The following is a 20,761-nucleotide window of genomic DNA, read 5'->3' as shown; positions in this document are numbered from 1 at the left end:
CCATGGTTGAGGCAGTTCGCTCCACGCGGGAAATTATTCTTATAGAACAAGATCATTAGGGGAAGTGCCCATAGTGTACACTATGGAAGAAAAGCTGCTTGTGTTCCACCTGCAACTAAAGCAGAGTTCTTCCGTTAAAACTGCGTGTTTTGAGAGAGGAAATGCTTACAGTCCTCGCTACAGCCTGCCTTGTTTGAGGCAGTTCGCTCTACGTGGGAAACCCTGCATAGAGTAGTTCATTCGGGGAAGAGCCCAAGAGTACACAGTGGGAGAAAAGCTGCTTGTGTTCCACCTGCAACTAAAGCAGAGTTCTTCCGTTAAAACTGTGTGTTTTGGGAGAGGATATGCTTACAGTCCTCGCTACAGCCTGCCATGGTTGAGGCAGTTCGCTCCACGTGGTAATCCCTGCATAAAGAATTTCATTCCTGGAAGAGCCCAAAGAGTACACAGTGGGAGTAATGCTGTTTGTGTTCCACCTGCAACTAAAGCATTGTTCTTTGGGTAAAACTGCCGTGTTTTGGGAGAGGAAATGCTTAGAGGCCTCACTAGAGCATGCCATGTTTTAGGCATTTCACTCCACGTGGCACACCTTGAGTATAGAATTTCTTTCATGCAAAGACCCATTGGGTACACGGTTTGAATAAAGCTGCTTGTGTTCCACCTGCAACTAAAGCAGAGTTCTTCGGGTCAAAGTGCCGTGTTCTCAGAGAGGAAATCCTTAGAAACCATCGTAGAGCGTGCCATCGGTGAGGCAGTTCCCTCCACGTGGGAACCATTCTTATAGAACATGTTCATTATGGGAAGTGCACATAGTCTGCACTGTGAGAGAAAAGTTGCTGGTGTTCCACCTGCAACTAATGCAGAGTTCTTCCTTTAAAACTGCGTGTTTAGGGAGAGGAAATGCTTACAGTCATCGCTACAGCCTGCCTTGTTTGAGGCAGTTCGCTCCACGTTGGAAACCCTGCATATAGGAGATCATTCTTTGAAGAGCCGAAAGAGTACACAGTGGAAGAATAGCTGCTTGTGTTCCTCCTGAAACTAAAGCAGAGTCCTTCAGTTAAAACGGCGTGTTTGGGGAGAGGATATGCTTACAGTCCTCGTGACAGCCTGCCTTGTTTGAGGCAGGTCGCTCTACGTAGGAAACCCTGCATAGAGTAGTTCATTCGTGGAAGAGCCCAAGAATACACAGTTGGAGAAAAGCTGCTTGAGTTCCACCTGCAACTAAAGCTGAGTTCTTCCGTTAAAACTGCATGTTTTGGGAGAGGATATGCTTACAGTCCTCACTAGAGCCTGCATGGTTGAGGCAGTTCGCACCACGTCGGAATCCCTGCATAAAGAAATTCATTCGTGGAAGAGCCCAAAGTGTACACAGTGGGAGAAATGCTCTTTGGGATCCACCTGCAAATAAAGCAGAGTTCTCTGGGTAAAACTGCCTTGTTTTGGGAGAGGAAATGCTTAGATGCCTCACTAGAGCGTGCCATGGTTTAGGCATTTCACTCCACGTGGCACACCTTGAGTATAGAATTTCTTTCGGGCAAAGACCCATTGGGTACACTGTGGGATAAAAGCTGCTTGTGTTCCACCTGCAACTAAAGCAGAGTTCTTCCGTTAAAACTGCGTATTTTGGGAGAGGATATGCTTACACTCCTCGCTACAGGCGGCCGTGGATGAGGCAGTGCGCTCCACGTGGGAAACCCTGCATATATATGTTCATCCGTGGAAGAGACCAAAGAGGACACAGTGGGAGAAATGCTGCTTGTGTTCCTCCTGCAACTAAAGCAGAGATCTTCGGATAAATCTGCGTGCTTTGGGAGAGGAAATCCTAACAGTCCTTACTAGAGCCTGCCTTGGTTGAGGCAGTTCGCTGCATGCGGGACACCCTGCATGTAGAAGACTCATTCCGGGAAGGGTCTTTTGTGTACAGTTTGGGACAAATGTAGCTTGTGTTCCACCTGCAACTAAAGCAGAGTTCTTCGGGTAAAAGTTCCGTGTTTTCAGAGAGGAAATCCTTAGAGACCACAGTGGAGCCTGCCATGGTTCAGGCACTTCGCTCCATGCGGGAATCCATTCTTATAGAACAAGTTCATTAGGGGACGTGCCCAATGTGTACACTGTGGGAGAAAAGCAGCTTGTGTTCCACCTGCAATAAAGCAGAGTTCTTCCCTTAAAACTGCGTGTTTTGGGAGAGGAAATGCTTACAGTCCTCGCTACAGCCTGCCTTGTTTGAGGCAGTTCGCTCTACGTGGGAAACCCAGCATAGAGTAGTTCATTCGTGGAAGAGCCCAAGAGTACACAGTGGGAGAAAAGCTGCTTGTGTTCGACCTGCAACTAAAGCTGAGTTCTTCCGTTAAAACTGCATGTTTTGGGAGAGGATATGCTTACAGTCCTTGCTAGAGCCTGCCATGGTTGAGGCAGTTCGCTCCACGTGGTAATCCCTGCATAAAGAAATTCATTCGGGGAAGAGCCCAAAGAGTACACAGTGGGAGTAATGCTGTTTGTGTTCCACCTGCAACTAAAGCAGAGTTCTTTGGGTAAAACTGCCGTGTTTTGGGAGAGGAAATGCTTAGAGGCATCACTAGAGCGTGCCATGGTTTAGGCATTTCACTCCACGTGGGACACCTTGAGTATAGAATTTCTTTCAGGCAAAGACCCATTGGGTACACGGTTTGATAAAAGCTGCTTGTGTTCCACCTGCAACTAAGGCAGAGTTCTTCGGGTCAAAGTGCCGTGTTTTCAGAGAGGAAATCCTTAGAAACCATCGTAGAGCATGCCACGGGTGAGGCAGTTTGCTCCACGCGGGAACCATTCTTATAGAACATGTTCACTATGGGAAGTGCCCATGGTGTGCACTGTGGGAGAAAAGTTGCTGTTGTTCCAACTGCAACTAATGCAGAGTTCTTCCTTTAAAACTGCGTGTTTAGGGAGAGGAAATGCTTACAGTCGTCGCTACAGCCTGCCTTCTTTGAGGCTGTTCGCTCCACGTAGGAAACCCTGCATAAAGGAGATCATTCGTTGAAGAGCCCAAAGAGTACACAGTGGGAGAAAAGCTGCTTGTGTTCCTCCTGAAACTAAAGCAGAGTCCTTCGGTTAAAACGGCGTGTTTGGGGACAGGATATGCTTACAGTCCTCGCTAGATCCTGCCATGGTTGAGGCAGTTCGCTCCACGTGGGAATCCCTGCATAAAGAAATTCATTCGTGGAAGAGCCCAAAGAGGACACAGTGGGAGTAATGCTGCTTGTGTTCCAACTGCAACTAAAGCGGATTTCTTCGGATAAAACTGCGTGTTTTGGGAGTGTAAATGCTTACAGTCATTACTAGAGCCTGCCTTGGTTGAGGCAGTTCGCTGCACGGGGGACACCCTGCATATAGAAGATTCATTCGGGGAAGGGCCCTTTGTGTACAGTGATGGACAAATGCAGCTTGTGTTCCACCTGCAACTAAAGCAGGGTTCTTCGGGTAAAAGTGCCGTGTTTTCATAGAGAAAATCTTTAGAGACCACAGTAGAGCCTGCCATGGTTGAGGCAGTTCGCTCCACGCGGGAAATTATTCTTATAGAACAAGATCATTAGGGGAAGTGCCCATAGTGTACACTATGGAAGAAAAGCTGCTTGTGTTCCACCTGCAACTAAAGCAGAGTTCTTCCGTTAAAACTGCGTGTTTTGAGAGAGGAAATGCTTACAGTCCTCGCTACAGCCTGCCTTGTTTGAGGCAGTTCGCTCTACGTGGGAAACCCTGCATAGAGTAGTTCATTCGGGGAAGAGCCCAAGAGTACACAGTGGGAGAAAAGCTGCTTGTGTTCCACCTGCAACTAAAGCAGAGTTCTTCCGTTAAAACTGTGTGTTTTGGGAGAGGATATGCTTACAGTCCTCGCTACAGCCTGCCATGGTTGAGGCAGTTCGCTCCACGTGGTAATCCCTGCATAAAGAATTTCATTCCTGGAAGAGCCCAAAGAGTACACAGTGGGAGTAATGCTGTTTGTGTTCCACCTGCAACTAAAGCATTGTTCTTTGGGTAAAACTGCCGTGTTTTGGGAGAGGAAATGCTTAGAGGCCTCACTAGAGCATGCCATGTTTTAGGCATTTCACTCCACGTGGCACACCTTGAGTATAGAATTTCTTTCATGCAAAGACCCATTGGGTACACGGTTTGAATAAAGCTGCTTGTGTTCCACCTGCAACTAAAGCAGAGTTCTTCGGGTCAAAGTGCCGTGTTCTCAGAGAGGAAATCCTTAGAAACCAACGTAGAGCGTGCCATCGGTGAGGCAGTTCCCTCCACGTGGGAACCATTCTTATAGAACATGTTCATTATGGGAAGTGCACATAGTCTGCACTGTGAGAGAAAAGTTGCTGGTGTTCCACCTGCAACTAATGCAGAGTTCTTCCTTTAAAACTGCGTGTTTAGGGAGAGGAAATGCTTACAGTCATCGCTACAGCCTGCCTTGTTTGAGGCAGTTCGCTCCACGTTGGAAACCCTGCATATAGGAGATCATTCTTTGAAGAGCCGAAATAGTACACAGTGGAAGAATAGCTGCTTGTGTTCCTCCTGAAACTAAAGCAGAGTCCTTCAGTTAAAACGGCGTGTTTGGGGAGAGGATATGCTTACAGTCCTCGTGACAGCCTGCCTTGTTTGAGGCAGGTCGCTCTACGTAGGAAACCCTGCATAGAGTAGTTCATTCGTGGAAGAGCCCAAGAATACACAGTTGGAGAAAAGCTGCTTGAGTTCCACCTGCAACTAAAGCTGAGTTCTTCCGTTAAAACTGCATGTTTTGGGAGAGGATATGCTTACAGTCCTCACTAGAGCCTGCATGGTTGAGGCAGTTCGCACCACGTCGGAATCCCTGCATAAAGAAATTCATTCGTGGAAGAGCCCAAAGTGTACACAGTGGGAGAAATGCTCTTTGGGATCCACCTGCAAATAAAGCAGAGTTCTCTGGGTAAAACTGCCTTGTTTTGGGAGAGGAAATGCTTAGATGCCTCACTAGAGCGTGCCATGGTTTAGGCATTTCACTCCACGTGGCACACCTTGAGTATAGAATTTCTTTCGGGCAAAGACCCATTGGGTACACTGTGGGATAAAAGCTGCTTGTGTTCCACCTGCAACTAAAGCAGAGTTCTTCCGTTAAAACTGCGTATTTTGGGAGAGGATATGCTTACACTCCTCGCTACAGGCGGCCGTGGATGAGGCAGTGCGCTCCACGTGGGAAACCCTGCATATATATGTTCATCCGTGGAAGAGACCAAAGAGGACACAGTGGGAGAAATGCTGCTTGTGTTCCTCCTGCAACTAAAGCAGAGATCTTCGGATAAATCTGCGTGCTTTGGGAGAGGAAATCCTAACAGTCCTTACTAGAGCCTGCCTTGGTTGAGGCAGTTCGCTGCATGCGGGACACCCTGCATGTAGAAGACTCATTCCGGGAAGGGTCTTTTGTGTACAGTTTGGGACAAATGTAGCTTGTGTTCCACCTGCAACTAAAGCAGAGTTCTTCGGGTAAAAGTTCCGTGTTTTCAGAGAGGAAATCCTTAGAGACCACAGTGGAGCCTGCCATGGTTCAGGCACTTCGCTCCATGCGGGAATCCATTCTTATAGAACAAGTTCATTAGGGGACGTGCCCAATGTGTACACTGTGGGAGAAAAGCAGCTTGTGTTCCACCTGCAATAAAGCAGAGTTCTTCCCTTAAAACTGCGTGTTTTGGGAGAGGAAATGCTTACAGTCCTCGCTACAGCCTGCCTTGTTTGAGGCAGTTCGCTCTACGTGGGAAACCCAGCATAGAGTAGTTCATTCGTGGAAGAGCCCAAGAGTACACAGTGGGAGAAAAGCTGCTTGTGTTCCACCTGCAACTACAGCAGAGTTCTTCCGTTAAAACTGCATGTTTTGGGAGAGGATATGCTTACAGTCCTTACTAGAGCCTGCCTTGGTTGAGGCAGTTCGCTGCACGGGGGACACCCTGCATATAGAAGATTCATTCGGGGAAGGGCCCTTTGTGTACAGTGATGGACAAATGCAGCTTGGGTTCCACGTGCAACTAAAGCAGGGTTCTTCGGGTAAAAGTGCCGTGTTTTCATAGACGAAATCTTTAGAGACCACAGAAGGGCCTGCCATGGTTGAGGCAGTTCGCTCCACGAGGGAAATCATTCTTATAGAGCAAGATCATAAGGGGAAGTGCCCATTGTGTACACTGTTGAAGAAGAGCTGCTTGTGTACCTCCTGCAACTAAAGCAGAGTTCTTCCGTTAAAACTGCATGTTTTGGGAGAGGAAATGCTTACAGTCCTCGCTACAACCTGCCTTGTTTGAGGCAATTCGCTCTACGTGGGAAACCCTGCATAGAGTAGTTCATTCGTGGAAGAGCCCAAGAGTACACAGTGGGAGAAAAGCTGCTTGTGTTCCACCTGCAACTAAAGCAGAGTTCTTCCGTTAAAACTGCATGTTTTGGGAGATGATATGCTTACAGTCCTCGCTACAGCCTGCCATGTTTGAGGCAGTTTGCTCCACGTGGGAATCCCTGCATAAAGAAATTCATTCGTGGAAGAGCCCAAAGAGTACACAGTGGGAGTAATGCTCTTTGGAATCCACCTGCAAATAAAGCTGAGTTCTTTGGGTAAAACTGCCTTGTTTTGGGATAGGAAATGCTTAGATGCCTCACTAGAGCGTGCCTTGGTTTAGGCATTTCACTCCACGTGGGACACCTTGAGTATAGAATTTCTTTCGGGCAAAGACCCATTCGGTACACTGTGGGATAAAAGCTGCTTGTGTTCCACCTGCAACTAAAGCAGAGTTCTTCCGTTAAAACTGCGTATTATGGGAAAGGATATGCTTACAGTCCTCGCTACAGGCGGCCGTAAATGAGGCAGTTCGCTCCACGTGGGAAACCCTGCATATATAAGTTCATTCGTGGAAGAGACCAAAGAGGACATAGTGGGAGAAATGCTGCTTGTGTTCCTCCTGCAACTAAAGCAGAGATCTTCGGCTAAATCTGCGTGCTTTGGGAGAGGATATGCTTACAATCCTTACTAGAGCCTGCCTTGGTTGAGGCAGTTCGCTGCATGTGGGGCACCCTGCATATAGAAGTTTCATTCGGGGAAGGGCCCTTTGTGTACAGTGTGGGACAAATGCAGCTTGTGTTCCACTTGCAACTAAAGCAGAGTTCTTCGGGTAAAAGTGCCGTGTTTTCAGAGAAGAAATCCTTAGAGACCACAGTGGAGCCTGCCATGGTTCAGGCACTTTGCTCCATGCGGGAATCCATTCTTATAGAACAAGTTCATTAGGGGACGTGCCCATTGTGTACACTGTGGGAAAAAAGCTGCTTGTGTTCCACCTGCAACTAAAGCAGAGTTCTTCCGTTTAAACTGCGTATTTTGGGAGAGAAAATGCTTACAGTCCTCGCTCCATCCTGCCTCGGTTGAGGCAGTTAGCTAAATGTGAGAAACCATGCATATATAAGTTCATTTGTGAAAGAGCCCAAAGAGTACACAGTGGGAGAAAACGCTGCTTGTGTTCCACCTGCAATCAAGCAGAGTTATTCCATTAAAACTGCGTGTTTTGGGAGAGGATATGCTTACAGTCCTCGCTACAGCCTGCCATGGTTGAGGCAGTTCGCTCCTCGTGGTAATCCCTGCATAAAGAAATTCATTCCTGGAAGAGCCCATAGAGTAGACAGTGGGAGTAATGCTGTTTGTGTTCCACCTGCAACTAAAGCAGAGTTCTTTGGGTAAAACTGCCGTGTTTTGGGAGAGGAAATGCTTAGAGGCCTCACTAGAGCGTGCCATTGTTTAGGCATTTCACTCCACGTGGCACACCTTGAGTATAGAATTTCTTTCAGGCAAAGACCAATTGGGTACACGGTTTGATAAAAGCTGCTTGTGTTCCACCTGCAACTAAGGCAGAGATCTTCGGGTCAAAGTGCCGTGTTTTCCGAGAGGAAATCCTTAGAAACCATCGTAGAGCATGCCACGGGTGAGGCAGTTCGCTCCACGCGGGAACCATTCTTATAGAACATGTTCATTATGGGAAGTGCCCATGGTGTGCACTGTGGGAGAAAAGTTGCTGGTGTTCCAACTGCAACTAATGCAGAGTTCTTCCTTTAAAACTGCGTGTTTAGGGAGAGGAAATGCTTACAGTCATCGCTACAGCCTGCCTTCTTTGAGGCATTTCGCTCTACGTAGGAAACCCTGCATATAGGAGATCATTCGTTGAAGAGCCCAAAGAGTACACAGTGGGAGAAAAGCTGCTTGTGTTCCTCCTGAAACTAAAGCAGAGTCCTTCCGTTAAAACGGCGTGTTTGGGGACAGGATATGCTTACAGTCCTCGCTAGAGCCTGCCATGGTTGAGGCAGTTCGCTCCACGTGGGAATCCCTGCATAAAGAAATTCATTCGTGGAAGAGCCCAAAGAGGACACAGTGGGAGTAATGCTGCTTGTGTTCCAACTGCAACTAAAGCGGATTTCTTCGGATAAAACTGCGTGTTTTGGGAGTGTAAATGCTTACAGTCATTACTAGAGCCTGCCTTGGTTGAGGCAGTTCGCTGCACGGGGGACACCCTGCATATAGAAGATTCATTCGGGGAAGGGCCCTTTGTGTACAGTGATGGACAAATGCAGCTTGTGTTCCACCTGCAACTAAAGCAGGGTTCTTCGGGTAAAAGTGCCGTGTTTTCATTGAGAAAATCTTTAGAGACCACAGTAGAGCCTGCCATGGTTGAGGCAGTTCGCTCCACGCGGGAAATCATTCTTATAGAACAAGATCATTAGGGGAAGTGCCCATAGTGTATACTGTGGAAGAAAAGCTGCTTGTGTTCCACCTGCAACTAAAGCAGAGTTCTTCCGTTAAAACTGCGTGTTTTGAGAGAGGAAATGCTTACAGTCCTCGCTACAGCCTGCCTTGTTTGAGGCAGTTCGCTCTACGTGGGAAACCCTGCATAGAGTAGTTCATTCGTGGAAGAGCCCAAGAGTACACAGTGGGAGAAAAGCTGCTTGTGTTCCACCTGCAACTAAAGCAGAGTTCTTCCGTTAAAACTGCGTATTTTTGGAGAGGATATGCTTACAGTCCTCGCTACAGGCGGCCGTGGATGAGGCAGTTCGCTCCACGTGGGAAACCCTGCATATATAAGTTCATTCGTGGAAGAGACCAAAGAGGACACAGTGGGAGAAATGCTGCTTGTGTTACTCCTGCAACTAAAGCAGAGTTCTTCGGCTAAATCTGCGTGCTTTGGGAGAGGAAATGCTTACTGTCCTTACTAGAGCCTGCCTTGGTTGAGGCAGTTCACTGCATGCGGACACCCTGCATATAGAAGATTCAATCGGGGAAGTGTCTTTTGTGTAGAGTTTGGGACAAATGCAGCTTGTGTTCCACCTGCAACTATAGCAGAGTTCTTTGGGTAAAACTGCAGTGTTTTGGGAGAGGAAATGCTTAGAGGCCTCACTAGAGAGTTCCATGGTTTAGGCATTTCACTCCACGTGGCACACCTTGAGTATAGAATTTCTATCAGGCAAAGACCCACTGGGTACACGGTTTGATAAAAGCTGCTTGTGTGCCACCTGCAACTAAAGCAGAGTTTTTCGGGTAAAAGTGCCGTGTTTTCAGAGAGGAAATCCTTTGAGACCACAGTGGAGCCTGCCATGGTTCAGGCACTTCGCCACATGCGGGAATCCATTCTTATAGAACAAGTTCATTAGAAGACGTGCCCATTGTGTACACTGTTGGAGAAAAGCTGCTTGTGTTCCACCTGCAACTAAAGCAGAGTTCTTCCATTAAAACTGCGTGTTTTGGGAGAGGAAATGCTTACAGTCCACGCTACAGCCTGCCTTGTTTGAGGCAGTTCGCTCTACGTGGGAAACCCTGCATAGAGTAGTTCATTAGTGGAAGAGCCCAAGAGTACACAGTGGGAGAAAAGCTGCTTGTGTTCGACCTGCAACTAAAGCAGAGTTCTTCCGTTAAAACTGCATGTTTTGGGAGAGGATATGCTTACAGTCCTCGCTACAGCCTGCCATGGTTGAGGCAGTTCGCTCCACGTGGTAATCCCTGCATAAAGAAATTCATTCCCGGAAGAGCCCAAAGAGTACACAGTGGGAGTAATGGTGTTTGTGTTCCACCTGCAACTAAAGCAGAGTTCTTTGGGTAAAACTGCCGTGTTTTGGGAGAGGAAATGTTTAGATGCCTCACTAGAGCGTGCCATGGTCTAGGCATTTCACTCCACGTGGCACACCTTGAGTACAGAATTTCTTTCAGGCAAAGACCCATTGGGTACACGGTTTGATAAAAGCTGCTTGTGTTCCACCTGCAACTAAAGCAGAGTTCTTCCGTTAAAACTGCATGTTTTGGGAGAGGATATGCTTACAGTCCTTACTAGAGCCTGCCTTGGTTGAGGCAGTTCGCTGCACGGGGGACACCCTGCATATAGAAGATTCATTCGGGGAAGGGCCCTTTGTGTACAGTGATGGACAAATGCAGCTTGGGTTCCACGTGCAACTAAAGCAGGGTTCTTCGGGTAAAAGTGCCGTGTTTTCAGAGAGGAAATCTTTAGAGACCACAGAAGGGCCTGCCATGGTTGAGGCAGTTCGCTCCACGAGGGAAATCATTCTTATAGAGCAAGATCATAAGGGGAAGTGCCCATTGTGTACACTGTTGAAGAAGAGCTGCTTGTGTTCCTCCTGCAACTAAAGCAGAGTTCTTCCGTTAAAACTGCATGTTTTGGGAGAGGAAATGCTTACAGTCCTCGCTACAACCTGCCTTGTTTGAGGCAATTCGCTCTACGTGGGAAACCCTGCATAGAGTAGTTCATTCGTGGAAGAGCCCAATAGTACACAGTGGGAGAAAAGCTGCTTGTGTTCCACCTGCAACTAAAGCAGAGTTCTTCCGTTAAAACTGCATGTTTTGGGAGATGATATGCTTACAGTCCTCGCTACAGCCTGCCATGGTTGAGGCAGTTCGCTCCACGTGGGAATCCCTGCATAAAGAAATTCATTCGTGGAAGAGCCCAAAGAGTACACAGTGGGAGTAATGCACTTTGGAATCCACCTGCAAATAAAGCAGAGTTCTTTGGGTAAAACTGCCTTGTTTTGGGATAGGAAATGCTTAGATGCCTCACTAGAGCGTGCCTTGGTTTAGGCATTTCACTCCACGTGGGACACCTTCAGTATAGAATTTCTTTCGGGCAAAGACCCATTCGGTACACTGTGGGAGAAAAGCTGATTGTGTTCCACCTGCAACTAAAGCAGAGTTCTTCCGTTAAAACTGCGTATTATGGGAAATGATATGCTTACAGTCCTCGCTACAGGCGGCCGTAAATGAGGCAGTTCGCTCCACGTGGGAAACCCTGCATATATAAGTTCATTCGTGGAAGTGACCAAAGAGGACATAGTGGGAGAAATGCTGCTTGTGTTCCTCCTGCAACTAAAGCAGAGATCTTCGGCTAAATCTGCGTGCTTTGGGAGAGGATATGCTTACAATCCTTACTAGAGCCTGCCTTGGTTGAGGCAGTTCGCTGCATGTGGGGCACCCTGCATATAGAAGTTTCATTCGGGGAAGGGCCCTTTGTGTACAGTGTGGGACAAATGCAGCTTGTGTTACACTTGCAACTAAAGCAGAGTTCTTTGGGTAAAACTGCCGTGTTTTGGGAGAGGAAATGCTTAGAGGCCTCACTAGAGAGTTCCATGGTTTAGGCATTTCACTCCACGTGGCACACCTTGAGTATAGAATTTCTATCAGGCAAAGACCCACTGGGTACACGGTTTGATAAAAGCTGCTTGTGTGCCACCTGCAACTAAAGCAGAGTTTTTCGGGTAAAAGTGCCGTGTTTTCAGAGAGGAAATCCTTTGAGACCACAGTGGAGCCTGCCATGGTTCAGGCACTTCGCCACATGCGGGAATCCATTCTTATAGAACAAGTTCATTAGAAGACGTGCCCATTGTGTACACTGTTGGAGAAAAGCTGCTTGTGTTCCACCTGCAACTAAAGCAGAGTTCTTCCATTAAAACTGCGTGTTTTGGGAGAGGAAATGCTTACAGTCCTCGCTACAGCCTGCCTTGTTTGAGGCAGTTCGCTCTACGTGGGAAACCCTGCATAGAGTAGTTCATTAGTGGAAGAGCCCAAGAGTACACAGTGGGAGAAAAGCTGCTTGTGTTCGACCTGCAACTAAAGCAGAGTTCTTCCGTTAAAACTGCATGTTTTGGGAGAGGATATGCTTACAGTCCTCGCTCCAGCCTGCCATGGTTGAGGCAGTTCGCTCCACGTGGTAATCCCTGCATAAAGAAATTCATTCCCGGAAGAGCCCAAAGAGTACACAGTGGGAGTAATGGTGTTTGTGTTCCACCTGCAACTAAAGCAGAGTTCTTTGGGTAAAACTGCCATGTTTTGGGAGAGGAAATGTTTAGAGGCCTCACTAGAGCGTGCCATGGTCTAGGCATTTCACTCCACGTGGCACACCTTGAGTACAGAATTTCTTTCAGGCAAAGACCCATTGGGTACACGGTTTGATAAAAGCTGCTTGTGTTCCACCTGCAACTAAAGCAGAGTTCTTCGGGTAAAAGTGCCGTGTTTTCAGAGAGCAAATCCTTAGAAACCATCGTAGAGCATTCCATGGGTGAGGCAGTTCGCTCCACGCGGGCAACCATTCTTATAGAACATGTTCATTATGGGAAGTGCCCGTGGTGTACACGGTGGGAGAAAAGTTGCTGGTGTTCCACCTGCAACTAAAGCAGAGTTCTTCGGTTAAAACTGCGTGTTTATGGAGAGGAAATGCTTACAGTCGTCGCTACAGCCTGCCTTGTTTGAGGCAGTTCACTCCACGTAGGAAACCCTGCATATAGGAGATCATTCTTTGAAGAGCCCAAAGAGTACACAGTGGGAGAAAATCTGCTTGTGTTCCTCCTGAAACAAAAGCGAGTCCTTCCGTTAAAACGGCGTGTTCGTGGAGAGGCTATGCTCACAGTCCTCGCTAGAGCCTGCCATGGTTGGGGCAGTTGGCTCCACGTGGGAATCCCTACATAAAGAAATTCATTCGAGGAAAAGCACAAAGAGGACACAGTGGGAGTAATGCTGCTTGTTTTCCAACTGCAAATAAAGCGGAATTCTTCAGATAAAACTGCGTGTTTTGGGAGTGGAAATGCTTACAGTCATTACTAGAGCCTGCCGTGGTTGAGGCAGTTCGCTGCACGGGGGACACCCTGCATATAGAAGATTAATTCGGGGAAGGGCCGTTTGTGTACAGTGATGGACAAATGCAGCTTGTGTTCCACCTGCAACTAAAGCAGGGTTCTTCGGTTAAAAGTGCCGTGTTTTCAGAGAGGAAATCTTTAGAGACCACAGGAGAGCCTGCATGGTTGAGGCAGTTCGCTCCACGCGGGAAATAATTATTATAGAACAAGATCATTAGGGGAAGTGCCCATTGTGTACACTGTGGAAGAAAAGCTGCTTGTGTTCCACCTGCAACTAAAGCAGAGTTGTTCCGTTAAAACTGCGTGTTTTGGGAGAGGAAATGCTTACAGTCCTCGCTACAGCCTGCCTTGTTTGAGGCAGTTCTCTCTACGTGGGAAACCCTGCATAGAGTAGATCATTCGTGGAAGGACCCAATAATACACAGTGGGAGAAAAGCTGCTTGTGTTCCACCTGCAACTAAAGCAGAGTTCTTCCATTAAAACTGCGTGTTTTGGGAGAGGAAATGCTTACAGTCCTCGCTACAGCCTGCCATGGTTGAGGCAGTTCGCTCCACGTGGGAATCCCTGCATAAAGAAATTCATTCGTGGAAGAGCCCAAAGAGTACACAGTGGGAGTAATGCTCTTTGGGATCCATCTGCAAATAAAGCAGAGTTCTTTGGGTAAGACTGCCTTGTTTTGGGATAGGAAATGCTTAGATGCCTCACTAGAGCGTGCCTTGGTTTAGGCATTTCACTCCACGTGAGACACCTTCAGTATAGAATTTCTTTCGGGCAAAGACCCATTCGGTACACTGTGGGATAAAAGCTGCTTGTGTTCCACCTGCAACTAAAGCAGAGTTCTTCCGTTAAAACTGCGTATTATGGGAAAGGATATGCTTACAGTCCTCGCTACAGGCGGCCGTAAATGAGGCAGTTCGCTCCACGTGGGAAACCCTGCATATATAAGTTCATTCGTGGAAGAGACCAAAGAGGACATAGTGGGAGAAATGCTGCTTGTGTTCCTCCTGCAACTAAAGCAGAGATCTTCGGCTAAATCTGCGTGCTTTGGGAGAGGATATGCTTACAATCCTTACTAGAGCCTGCCTTGGTTGAGGCAGTTCGCTGCATGTGGGGCACCCTGCATATAGAAGTTTCATTCGGGGAAGGGCCCTTTGTGTACAGTGTGGGACAAATGCAGCTTGTGTTCCACTTGCAACTAAAGCAGAGTTCTTCGGGTAAAAGTGCCGTGTTTTCAGAGAAGAAATCCTTAGAGACCACAGTGGAGCCTGCCATGGTTCAGGCACTTTGCTCCATGCGGGAATCCATTCTTATAGAACAAGTTCATTAGGGGACGTGCCCATTGTGTACACTGTGGGAAAAAAGCTGCTTGTGTTCCACCTGCAACTAAAGCAGAGTTCTTCCGTTTAAACTGCGTATTTTGGGAGAGAAAATGCTTACAGTCCTCGCTACAGGCGGCCGTGGATGAGGCAGTTCGCTCCACGTGGGAAACCCTGCATATATAAGTTCATTCGTGGAAGAGACCAAAGAGGACACAGTGGGAGAAATGCTGCTTGTGTTACTCCTGCAACTAAAGCAGAGTTCTTCGGCTAAATCTGCGTGCTTTGGGAGTGGAAATGCTTACTGTCCTTACTAGAGCCTGCCTTGGTTGAGGCAGTTCACTGCATGCGGACACCCTGCATATAGGAGATTCAATCGGGGAAGTGTCTTTTGTGTACAGTTTGGGACAAATGCAGCTTGTGTTCCACCTGCAACTAAAGCAGAGTTCTTTGGGTAAAACTGCCGTGTTTTGGGAGAGGAAATGCTTAGAGGCCTCACTAGAGAGTTCCATGGTTTAGGCATTTCACTCCACGTGGCACACCTTGAGTATAGAATTTCTATCAGGCAAAGACCCATTGGGTACACGGTTTGATAAAAGCTGCTTGTGTGCCACCTGCAACTAAAGCAGAGTTTTTCGGGTAAAAGTGTCGTGTTTTCAGAGAGGAAATCCTTTGAGACCACAGTGGAGCCTGCCATGGTTCAGGCACTTCGCCACATGCGGGAATCCATTCCTATAGAACAAGTTCATTAGAAGACGTGCCCATTGTGTACACTGTTGGAGAAAAGCTGCTTGTGTTCCACCTGCAACTAAAGCAGAGTTCTTCCATTAAAACTGCGTGTTTTGGGAGAGGAAATGCTTACAGTCCTCGCTACAGCCTGCCTTGTTTGAGGCAGTTCGCTCTACGTGGGAAACCCTGCATAGAGTAGTTCATTAGTGGAAGAGCCCAAGAGTACACAGTGGGAGAAAAGCTGCTTGTGTTCGACCTGCAACTAAAGCAGAGTTCTTCCGTTAAAACTGCATGTTTTGGGAGAGGATATGCTTACAGTCCTTGCTAGAGCCTGCCATGGTTGAGGCAGTTCGCTCCACGTGGTAATCCCTGCATAAAGAAATTCATTCGGGGAAGAGCCCAAAGAGTACACAGTGGGAGTAATGCTGTTTGTGTTCCACCTGCAACTAAAGCAGAGTTCTTTGGGTAAAACTGCCGTGTTTTGGGAGAGGAAATGCTTAGAGGCATCACTAGAGCGTGCCATGGTTTAGGCATTTCACTCCACGTGGGACACCTTGAGTATAGAATTTCTTTCAGGCAAAGACCCATTGGGTACACGGTTTGATAAAAGCTGCTTGTGTTCCACCTGCAACTAAGGCAGAGTTCTTCGGGTCAAAGTGCCGTGTTTTCAGAGAGGAAATCCTTAGAAACCATCGTAGAGCATGCCACGGGTGAGGCAGTTCGCTCCACGCGGGAACCATTCTTATAGAACTTGTTCACTATGGGAAGTGCCCATGGTGTGCACTGTGGGAGAAAAGTTGCTGTTGTTCCAACTGCAACTAATGCAGAGTTCTTCCTTTAAAACTGCGTGTTTAGGGAGAGGAAATGCTTACAGTCGTCGCTACAGCCTGCCTTCTTTGAGGCTGTTCGCTCCACGTAGGAAACCCTGCATATAGGAGATCATTCGTTGAAGAGCCCAAAGAGTACACAGTGGGAGAAAAGCTGCTTGTGTTCCTCCTGAAACTAAAGCAGAGTCCTTCGGTTAAAACGGCGTGTTTGGGGACAGGATATGCTTACAGTCCTCGCTAGATCCTGCCATGGTTGAGGCAGTTCGCTCCACGTGGGAATCCCTGCATAAAGAAATTCATTCGTGGAAGAGCCCAAAGAGGACACAGTGGGAGTAATGCTGCTTGTGTTCCAACTGCAACTAAAGCGGATTTCTTCGGATAAAACTGCGTGTTTTGGGAGTGTAAATGCTTACAGTCATTACTAGAGCCTGCCTTGGTTGAGGCAGTTCGCTGCACGGGGGACACCCTGCATATAGAAGATTCATTCGGGGAAGGGCCCTTTGTGTACAGTGATGGACAAATGCAGCTTGTGTTCCAACTGCAACTAAAGCAGGGTTCTTCGGGTAAAAGTGCCGTGTTTTCATAGAGAAAATCTTTAGAGACCACAGTAGAGCCTGCCATGGTTGAGGCAGTTCGCTCCACGCGGGAAATTATTCTTATAGAACAAGATCATTAGGGGAAGTGCCCATAGTGTACACTATGGAAGAAAAGCTGCTTGTGTTCCACCTGCAACTAAAGCAGAGTTCTTCCGTTAAAACTGCGTGTTTTGAGAGAGGAAATGCTTACAGTCCTCGCTACAGCCTGCCTTGTTTGAGGCAGTTCGCTCTACGTGGGAAACCCTGCATAGAGTAGTTCATTCGGGGAAGAGCCCAAGAGTACACAGTGGGAGAAAAGCTGCTTGTGTTCCACCTGCAACTAAAGCAGAGTTCTTCCGTTAAAACTGTGTGTTTTGGGAGAGGATATGCTTACAGTCCTCGCTACAGCCTGCCATGGTTGAGGCAGTTCGCTCCACGTGGTAATCCCTGCATAAAGAATTTCATTCCTGGAAGAGCCCAAAGAGTACACAGTGGGAGTAATGCTGTTTGTGTTCCACCTGCAACTAAAGCATTGTTCTTTGGGTAAAACTGCCGTGTTTTGGGAGAGGAAATGCTTAGAGGCCTCACTAGAGCATGCCATGTTTTAGGCATTTCACTCCACGTGGCACACCTTGAGTATAGAATTTCTTTCAGGCAAAGACCCATTGGGTACACGGTTTGAATAAAGCTGCTTGTGTTCCACCTGCAACTAAAGCAGAGTTCTTCGGGTCAAAGTGCCGTGTTCTCAGAGAGGAAATCCTTAGAAACCATCGTAGAGCGTGCCATCGGTGAGGCAGTTCCCTCCACGTGGGAACCATTCTTATAGAACATGTTCATTATGGGAAGTGCACATAGTCTGCACTGTGAGAGAAAAGTTGCTGGTGTTCCACCTGCAACTAATGCAGAGTTCTTCCTTTAAAACTGCGTGTTTAGGGAGAGGAAATGCTTACAGTCATCGCTACAGCCTGCCTTGTTTGAGGCAGTTCGCTCCACGTTGGAAACCCTGCATATAGGAGATCATTCTTTGAAGAGCCGAAAGAGTACACAGTGGAAGAATAGCTGCTTGTGTTCCTCCTGAAACTAAAGCAGAGTCCTTCAGTTAAAACGGCGTGTTTGGGGAGAGGATATGCTTACAGTCCTCGTGACAGCCTGCCTTGTTTGAGGCAGGTCGCTCTACGTAGGAAACCCTGCATAGAGTAGTTCATTCGTGGAAGAGCCCAAGAATACACAGTTGGAGAAAAGCTGCTTGAGTTCCACCTGCAACTAAAGCTGAGTTCTTCCGTTAAAACTGCATGTTTTGGGAGAGGATATGCTTACAGTCCTCACTAGAGCCTGCATGGTTGAGGCAGTTCGCACCACGTCGGAATCCCTGCATAAAGAAATTCATTCGTGGAAGAGCCCAAAGTGTACACAGTGGGAGAAATGCTCTTTGGGATCCACCTGCAAATAAAGCAGAGTTCTCTGGGTAAAACTGCCTTGTTTTGGGAGAGGAAATGCTTAGATGCCTCACTAGAGCGTGCCATGGTTTAGGCATTTCACTCCACGTGGCACACCTTGAGTATAGAATTTCTTTCGGGCAAAGACCCATTGGGTACACTGTGGGATAAAAGCTGCTTGTGTTCCACCTGCAACTAAAGCAGAGTTCTTCCGTTAAAACTGCGTATTTTGGGAGAGGATATGCTTACACTCCTCGCTACAGGCGGCCGTGGATGAGGCAGTGCGCTCCACGTGGGAAACCCTGCATATATATGTTCATTCGTGGAAGAGACCAAAGAGGACACAGTGGGAGAAATGCTGCTTGTGTTCCTCCTGCAACTAAAGCAGAGATCTTCGGATAAATCTGCGTGCTTTGGGAGAGGAAATGCTAACAGTCCTTACTAGAGCCTGCCTTGGTTGAGGCAGTTCGCTGCATGCGGGACACCCTGCATGTAGAAGACTCATTCCGGGAAGGGTCTTTTGTGTACAGTTTGGGACAAATGTAGCTTGTGTTCCACCTGCAACTAAAGCAGAGTTCTTCGGGTAAAAGTTCCGTGTTTTCAGAGAGGAAATCCTTAGAGACCACAGTGGAGCCTGCCATGGTTCAGGCACTTCGCTCCATGCGGGAATCCATTCTTATAGAACAAGTTCATTAGGGGACGTGCCCAATGTGTACACTGTGGGAGAAAAGCAGCTTGTGTTCCACCTGCAATAAAGCAGAGTTCTTCCCTTAAAACTGCGTGTTTTGGGAGAGGAAATGCTTACAGTCCTCGCTACAGCCTGCCTTGTTTGAGGCAGTTCGCTCTACGTGGGAAACCCAGCATAGAGTAGTTCATTCGTGGAAGAGCCCAAGAGTACACAGTGGGAGAAAAGCTGCTTGTGTTCGACCTGCAACTAAAGCTGAGTTCTTCCGTTAAAACTGCATGTTTTGGGAGAGGATATGCTTACAGTCCTTGCTAGAGCCTGCCATGGTTGAGGCAGTTCGCTCCACGTGGTAATCCCTGCATAAAGAAATTCATTCGGGGAAGAGCCCAAAGAGTACACAGTGGGAGTAATGCTGTTTGTGTTCCACCTGCAACTAAAGCAGAGTTCTTTGGGTAAAACTGCCGTGTTTTGGGAGAGGAAATGCTTAGAGGCATCACTAGAGCGTGCCATGGTTTAGGCATTTCACTCCACGTGGGACACCTTGAGTATAGAATTTCTTTCAGGCAAAGACCCATTGGGTACACGGTTTGATAAAAGCTGCTTGTGTTCCACCTGCAACTAAGGCAGAGTTCTTCGGGTCAAAGTGCGGTGTTTTCAGAGAGGAAATCCTTAGAAACCATCGTAGAGCATGCCACGGGTGAGGCAGTTTGCTCCACGCGGGAACCATTCTTATAGAACATGTTCACTATGGGAAGTGCCCATGGTGTGCACTGTGGGAGAAAAGTTGCTGTTGTTCCAACTGCAACTAATGCAGAGTTCTTCCTTTAAAACTGCGTGTTTAGGGAGAGGAAATGCTTACAGTCGTCGCTACAGCCTGCCTTCTTTGAGGCTGTTCGCTCCACGTAGGAAACCCTGCATATAGGAGATCATTCGTTGAAGAGCCCAAAGAGTACACAGTGGGAGAAAAGCTGCTTGGGTTCCTCCTGAAACTAAAGCAGAGTCCTTCGGTTAAAACGGCGTGTTTGGGGACAGGATATGCTTACAGTCCTCGCTAGATCCTGCCATGGTTGAGGCAGTTCGCTCCACGTGGGAATCCCTGCATAAAGAAATTCATTCGTGGAAGAGCCCAAAGAGGACACAGTGGGAGTAATGCTGCTTGTGTTCCAACTGCAACTAAAGCGGATTTCTTCGGATAAAACTGCGTGTTTTGGGAGTGTAAATGCTTACAGTCATTACTAGAGCCTGCCTTGGTTGAGGCAGTTCGCTGCACGGGGGACACCCTGCATATAGAAGATTCATTCGGGGAAGGGCCCTTTGTGTACAGTGATGGACAAATGCAGCTTGTGTTCCACCTGCAACTAAAGCAGGGTTCTTCGGGTAAAAGTGCCGTGTTTTCATAGAGAAAATCTTTAGAGACCACAGTAGAGCCTGCCATGGTTGAGGCAGTTCGCTCCACGCGGGAAATTATTCTTATAGAACAAGATCATTAGGGGAAGTGCCCATAGTGTACACTATGGAAGAAAAGCTGCTTGTGTTCCACCTGCAACTAAAGCAGAGTTCTTCCGTTAAAACTGCGTGTTTTGAGAGAGGAAATGCTTACAGTCCTCGCTACAGCCTGCCTTGTTTGAGGCAGTTCGCTCTACGTGGGAAACCCTGCATAGAGTAGTTCATTCGGGGAAGAGCCCAAGAGTACACAGTGGGAGAAAAGCTGCTTGTGTTCCACCTGCAACTAAAGCAGAGTTCTTCCGTTAAAACTGTGTGTTTTGGGAGAGGATATGCTTACAGTCCTCGCTACAGCCTGCCATGGTTGAGGCAGTTCGCTCCACGTGGTAATCCCTGCATAAAGAATTTCATTCCTGGAAGAGCCCAAAGAGTACACAGTGGGAGTAATGCTGTTTGTGTTCCACCTGCAACTAAAGCATTGTTCTTTGGGTAAAACTGCCGTGTTTTGGGAGAGGAAATGCTTAGAGGCCTCACTAGAGCATGCCATGTTTTAGGCATTTCACTCCACGTGGCACACCTTGAGTATAGAATTTCTTTCATG

The sequence above is a fragment of the Mesoplodon bidens genome (genome assembly GCF_964165515.1).
Source record: "Mesoplodon bidens genome assembly, chromosome: 20".
Taxonomy (NCBI): domain Eukaryota; kingdom Metazoa; phylum Chordata; class Mammalia; order Artiodactyla; family Ziphiidae; genus Mesoplodon; species Mesoplodon bidens.
Note: the sequence above shows the minus strand (reverse complement) of the source record.